The 7,355-nt window shown below is 42.5% G+C and overlaps 2 non-coding genes across 2 annotated transcripts; one reads left to right on the plus strand and one right to left on the minus strand.

Annotated features, from left to right (window-relative positions):
- TRNAE-CUC (transfer RNA glutamic acid (anticodon CUC)) lies at positions 1 to 72 on the minus strand. Its single transcript has one exon. It is a non-coding gene; the product is annotated as a tRNA-Glu (tRNA).
- Positions 73 to 3,105: 3,033 nt separating this feature from the next.
- TRNAK-CUU (transfer RNA lysine (anticodon CUU)) lies at positions 3,106 to 3,178 on the plus strand. Its single transcript has one exon. It is a non-coding gene; the product is annotated as a tRNA-Lys (tRNA).
- The last annotated feature ends 4,177 nt before the right edge of the window (positions 3,179 to 7,355 follow it).

Consider the following 7,355-nt stretch of genomic DNA (forward strand, 5'->3'; position numbering starts at 1 on the left):
TTCCCTGACCGGGAATCGAACCCGGGCCGCGGCGGTGAGAGCGCCGAATCCTAACCACTAGACCACCAGGGAACTTGAAAGCTATGTCATGTATTTGTGTTATCACTCTTTCAGACTGAGCTTGCTGATTGGCTGTGGCATTGTCAGAGTGTCTGTGCTCTGAAAGCTGCAACTATAATAGTTCTGATGAGCCAATACAGGTATCACTCCGAGGATATTTTTGTCATTTTTGGGTATTATTACTGTAGCGGCTAATTGAAGGATATTATTTTTGAGGATACTGTTTTCTGTGTTAGGGAGGAGAGGTCCTGTTACTGTGCAGGGTGACACGGTTGCTTTTTTTTCATCTGGCTTAGTATAGAGGTTTGGGAATGTGCTCTAGATAACTGTGTTATTTCCTTCAGAAACGAGTCCTGGCTGGAAGAAGTGATGGAGGTCTGAACTGGATGAGGAAGGAAAGTAAAGATGACATGACTTCAACTAGAGATGTCACCGGAGAGAGTCAGTGTTTTACTTGTACACTTGCACTATATACTGTATACTATATTCAGAGCTTCTGTGTATAATGTCACTAGTGATCACATTATTACCTATACACTGACACTATATACAGAGCTCCTGTACTCTATTACCTGTACAGGGATCCCCAGTGACATTTAACTTCTGGGTTAATATTTTAAATAAAAAAATCTCCCACGCAAACAGGGACTTGGACCCCGGACCCTCAGATTAAAAGTCTGAAGCTTTACTGGCTGAGATATCCAGGCTTCTGTGTTTTAGTGGTTATGACACTATTGTGAGGCTACAGAAACACATTCACAGGCTTTGTCTGAGGACTGTGGGGATAATCGCACATTCAAATGAAAAAAATCACAGTGTGCACTAGTCTCCCATATTTTTGATGAGGCTCGACTATTCAAGTCTATCAGTATGCAAAAAGTCCGATTTTTTGCTGATCAGCATTATAACATCTGATTTTTAATGATACATTGAAATAATTGATATCGGTAACTATTTTTGGTCCAATAAATTTTAACAACAGCAACAATATTAACAACCTGATATAGAAAAATGGATGGCAATACAGATAAGTAATAATTATTCTTTACTAGTGTTGAGCATTCCGATACTGCAAATATCGGATATCGGCCGATATTCGCTGTATCGGAGTTCCGATACCGAGTTCCGATATTTTTACAATATCGAATACCGGAATCGGAAGTTCCCATATTGCAATGAGCCAGTTGTGTTAGCCATGTTAACTAATGGCATGGCTGTGATTGGCTGTTGAAATGATGTCATCATGATGCGCGGTCTGTGCGGGCCTGCCGGGGGTCTGTGCAGGCTGCCGGGGGTCTGTATGGGTCTGCCGGGGAATGTGCAGGCTGCCAGGGTCTGTGCAGGCCTGCCGGGGGTCTGTGCGGGCTGCCGGGGGTCTGTGTGGGCCTGCCGAGGGTTGTGTGTGTGTGCAGGCATCGTCCGATGGGACTACAAGTCCCATCGGGCGATGCCTGCTACAATGACAGTGATTGACACATTAGCCAAAGATGGGACAGTAGCAGTCCCATCATCTGGCTAAGGTGTTGAATGTAAAAAAAAAAAAAAACATACATACTACATTCATACAATATACATGCATACTACATATATACACTGTGTTCCAAATTATTATGCAAAAAATATTTCCTCATATTTTCTCTAAATTACCTATATGAATTGCAGTCATTGTTATTTTCCAGTCATCTAATATTCTAGCATAATTGCAATGTTTTTGAACAAACTGCCTATGAAAACAGTATATTTTTCAAAATAAGAAACACTCAAAATGCATGTTCCAAATTATTATGCACAGCAGTTTTCAACCTTTTTATTTTGAACAAAAAAATGGTCAATTGTGAAATTATAAGCATCATCAGCTTATTACAAAATGAAATCAAACAGTTTTCAAGTCAAAAGTTTCTTCTCGGTGATGTTACATTTGCACATAGGACCCCTTGTTGGAAAGAAGCTTCTGAACTCTCTCGTCCATTGAATTTGTCAGTTTTTGGATGGTTTGTGCTTTCATTGTTTTGCATTACATTGAAATTATTGATATTGGTAACAATGTTTGATCCGGTAAATTTTAAGAACAACAATTTTAACGACTTCTGATATAGAGAAACGCATGGCAATACAGGTGAGTAATAATTATTCTTTTCTAAATGAAAATTGAAAAATATACACATACTTAGCTTTAGAATTTTCCTTTATGGCACAATTTAAAGTGTTTGCATGTATCCACAATAGATTTTTGATGCCACATGAGCGCTGCAGCCAATCAGTGCCCGCAGATAAGCTGCTTCACTCACACTTCAATAGGACGTCCGAGGATTGTCCAAGGGGAGTGTGAGCGCTGGAGCCCATCAGCAGCCGCTATAACTATGTCACTGGAGCATCAAGAGCCTCAACACTGACATCACTAAACTGTCACTGGTGCGGGAGGAGAGCGTAAAGAATCGCACAATGTTTTCGTTTTTAAAGGGAATCTGATAATGCTGAAGTTGGTTTCTGATTATTGTTAAGATCACGTTTTCTGCAGCAGGTATTAATAATTTACAGGACTATTTACACCGTCCCTATGTTACAGAAGTGCGATGTATCTAAACTTTTTTTGCACCCATAGACTTGGATTGTCCAGTCTTATTTGATATACAGAAGACACTAGAGCATCCTGCACTTTCTTTCATACCCAGATCCGGTCAGTGTAAAAAATCGATCATCTGCACTGCCCCATTGAATACTATTGGTCAGAGTGAAGTCTGAGTCTGAACGAGCCTTTACTATCAGTCGATGTGAGCCTTGCTCTGCAGCTCCTAGAGTTTTTTTGAGAGGTTAATTCTGGTCTGCCCAGTAAACACTGGAGCGATCTGGCCGGTCACACAACTAGCAGAAGACGACTGGAGCGACACCGAGAACAGAAGTAGATGGAGACCGGTAAGTATTTTACTACAGATAGGGAACATACATTAGTGATAGTGGGGGCATGAAATAAAAAACCACCAAATGGTAAACTAACAGCACTCAGAACTTTACCCTAGAAGATCGAGATGTCAAGAATATCACATAGCCCGGCTAGCTCAGTCGGTAGAGCATGAGACTCTTAATCTCAGGGTCGTGGGTTCGAGCCCCACGTTGGGCGAGGTATTTTGGCAGTTCCAGCAAAGTGGATGGTATTTAGGCTATGTTCACACGTGGCATTTTTGCTGCTTTTTAATGTAAATTTTCAGCTGTGTTTTACAGTACCAGCAAACGCTATCACATTCCTTGTTTTTTTTTGTCCTCAGTATTTTGTGCTATGCTTGGATTTTGCAGAATAGAGCATGTTACGTCTTTCAGGATGAGTTTACACGTGGCGTTTTTTTCGCATTTCCGCGACGGCTTTAACCGCACAATTTTGCTGAGAAAACGTGAAAAATAAGGATTCCATGCATTCCTATGGGATTCCGCAATGCTGTGCTAATGCTGCAGTTTTTACCGCGGCGGAATCACTTCGCGGTAAAAAACGCAGCATGCTCACTCATTTAGCGGAATCGCGGCGATCCCGCACCCATAGGAATGCATTGTTCTGCTTACTTTCTGCATGTGGCTGTGCACACCATGCGAAAAGTAAGCAGATCATTTGCGGATGGTACCCATGGTCCGGAGGAGAGGAGACTGTCCTCCAGGCTCTGGGTACCATATCCCTGTAAAAAATAGAATTTAAAATTTAAAATATTGTTATTCTCACCTTCCGACATCCCGCGCAGCCTTGCCGCCTCTCTCCACGCTCCCGGTCCCTGTAAGCCTTTGCGAGCGATGACGTCCGTTCTCGCGGGATTGCGAAGTCTTGCGGTCATTCGTGCGATGTCATCGCGAATGACCGTGAGACGTCACGATCCCGCGAGAACAGAAGTCATCGCGGTAATTGTCACAAAGGAATACTGGGACCGGGTGCGTGGAGCGAGGCGGGAAGGCTGCGCGGGACGTCGGAAGGTGAGAATAACAATTTTTTTTTATTATTATTTTTTACATTTTATCTTTTACTATTGATGCCGCATAGGCAGCCTCAATAGTTAAAAGTTGGTCACACTCGTCAAACACTATGTTTGACGAGTATGACCAACCTGTCAATCAGTTCTCCAAGCGATGCTCCAGATCGCTTGGAAAACGCTAGCCATTCTGCAAGCTAATTAAGCTTGCAAAATGCTAGTTTTTCCACGGTAAAATCGAGGGAATTTAAAATGTGATTTTCCCGTGGAATGGAATTCCGGAATTCTCACGGTAATTTCCGCGAGAGTTCCGCTACATGTGAACCCAGCCTCAGAGTTGTTTCAGCATTTTTCACTTTATCAACCTTTTCCCACATATCATGCTTCAAACATAAAGATGCAAAACATAAATTTTTCATGAAGAATCAACAACAAGTGGGACACAATTGTGAAGTTGAGTGAAATGTATTGGTCATTTTAAATTCAAAAACTGAAAAGTGGGACGTGCAATATTATTCGGCCTCTTTACTTTCAATGCAGCAAATTCACTCCAGAAGTTCATTGTGGATCTCTGAATGATCCAATGTTGTCCTAAATGACTAATGATGATAAATAATCCACCTGTGTGTAATCAAGTCTCCGTATAAATGCACCTGCTCTGTGATAGTCTCAGGGTTCTGTTTGAAGCACAGAGAGCATCATGAAGACCAAGGAACACAACAGGCAGGTCCACGATACTGTTGTGGAGAAGTTTAAAGCCAGATTTGGATGCAAAATGATTTCCAAATCTTTAAACATCCCAAGGAGCACTGTGCAAGCGATCATATTTAAATGGAAGGAGTATCATACCACTGCAAATCTACCAAGACCCGGCCGTCCCTCTAAACTTTCATCTCATACAAGAAGACTGATCAGAGATACAGCCAAGAGGCCCATGATCACTCTGGATGAACTGCAGAGATCGACAGCTGAGGTGGGACAGTCCGTCCATAGGACAACAATCAGTCGTACACTGCAAAAATCTGGCCTTTACGGAAGAGTGGCAAGAAGAAAGCCATTTCTCAAAGATATCCATAAAAAGTGTCATTTAAAGTTTGCAACAGTAGCTCCGAGCCCCATGTTGGGTAAGATATTTTGACAATTTCTTGGAAACCTTCATCTTCTCCACTCCGAGTTCTGATCTTATGACTAGAGATGAGTGACTTTGCTTTTTTAGGGTCGAGTTGGGTTTCATGAAACCCAACTTTCTCAAAAGTCGAGTTGAACGAAATCGGCGGACTATCGTGAAAAGTTGGTGGTCCGACTGAAACACGAAACCCAATGCAAGTCAATGGGGAAGCAAAGTCGGCAGGGAGTGGAGGACAGTAAACACACCTACATTCTCTCTCTCTCTCCCTGGATGCTGCACATGTCATCTCGTTGCCCACAGTGTACATCCTTACTCTTTGGCTGAAAAAAGTCAGGTGTAAGCATTCTGGTAAATCTGACTTTGGCGCTCGTTTTGCCGACCACATGGCTGACTTCACATTGTGGTCAGGTTTCAGTCGACGAAACCCTACTTTGGCATAAGTTGGCGACTTAAGAATCTGGCCGACCACTTTCGCTCAACTCTACTTATGACATTGTATCACTTATCCCTGATCATTTCTTATTGATTCTACAAATTAGGGCTCATGCCCACTTGCAATGAAATCGGACGAATTCAATCTGATAAAAAATCTTGAACATGGGAGAACGCTCAAGAGTTCACCATGGGTCAGGCTGTGAGGCTGCGCAGCATCAGTAACGTCACCGCCAATCACTGAAGCAAGCACCGGCAGCTTCTCATTCATCAGTGGTTAACAGCCGGGTCGGTTGCATTTAGCGCAGCTCCGGTTGTAAACTGTATAGCCCCCCAGATATGGATTGCGGAGTGGCACTCTATTGTTGGTTTATTATTTTTTCTTTATTACAGGAGAATGAGGGCTTCACATGGATTAGCAGAACAATAAAGATGGCAAACTGTGTTTATTGTTTTATTCCATTAAAAGACTTTATTCTGGCTGTGTGTTTTTTAACCACTTAACTCTAGGATTAGTAATGGAAAGGTGTCTTATTGACACCTCTCCATTACTAAGCTTGGCTTGATGACACCTTACAATAGAAAGGTGACACCAACCCCTAACTATTACCCCATATGCCACCCACTACAGGGCAGTGGGAAAAGAGAGGCTAAGTGCTGGAATTGGCGCATCTTAGGGATGCACCATTTCTGGGGCAGCTGGGAGCAGATGTTTGTAGCCAAGTGGGGGCTAATAACCATGGTCTCTTCCTAGGCTATGAATATCTGCCCCCAGTCGCTGGCTTTCCCTCTCTGGCTTGGAAAATTGTGCGGGAGCCATTTTTTTCCCCAAAAAGATTCTTTTATTAAATACACACATGTCCCATAATTTCGCACACTATACTAATTATATTGGTCAATGACATCTATATACTGTATCTAACTATCATGCATATGTTTACTGTATGTAAACCATGTCTCCTATCCTGTCGGCTCCTGCATTGATTTTACAGAAGCCGACAAATTAATTAATGGCGAATCTTCTACACACCTATTCTATGTGTATACAGTGGGGCAAAAAAGTATTTAGTCAGTCAGCAATAGTGCAAGTTCCACCACTTAAAAAGATGAGAGGCGTCTGTAATTTACATCATAGGTAGACCTCAACTATGGGAGACAAACTGAGAAAAAAAAATCCAGAAAATCACAATGTCTGTTTTTTTTTCATTTTATTTGCATATTATGGTGGAAAATAAGTATTTGGTCAGAAACAAGCAATCAAGATTTCTGGCTCTCACAGACCTGTAACTTCTTCTTGAAGAGTCTCCTCTTTCCTCCACTCATTACCTGTAGTAATGGCACCTGTTTAAACTTGTTATCAGTATAAAAAGACACCTGTGCACACCCTCAAACAGTCTGACTTCAAACTCCACTATGGTGAAGACCAAAGAGCTGTCAAAGGACACCAGAAACAAAATTGTAGCCCTGCACCAGGCTGGGAAGACTGAATCTGCAATAGCCAACCAGCTTGGAGTGAAGAAATCAACTGTGGGAGCAATAATTAGAAAATGGAAGACATACAAGACCACTGATAATCTCCCTCGATCTGGTGCTCCACGCAAAATCCCACCCCGTGGGGTCAGAATGATCACAAGAACGGTGAGCAAAAATCCCAGAACCACGCGGGGGGACCTAGTGAATGAACTGCAGAGAGCTGGGACCAATGTAACAAGGCCTACCATAAGTAACACACTACGCCACCATGGACTCAGATCCTGCAGTGCCAGACGTGTCCCACTGCTTAAGCC

The sequence above is a fragment of the Dendrobates tinctorius genome, unplaced genomic scaffold (assembly GCF_039654945.1).
Source record: "Dendrobates tinctorius isolate UK_male_01 unplaced genomic scaffold, ASM3965494v1 ptg000228l, whole genome shotgun sequence".
Lineage (NCBI taxonomy): Eukaryota > Metazoa > Chordata > Amphibia > Anura > Dendrobatidae > Dendrobates > Dendrobates tinctorius.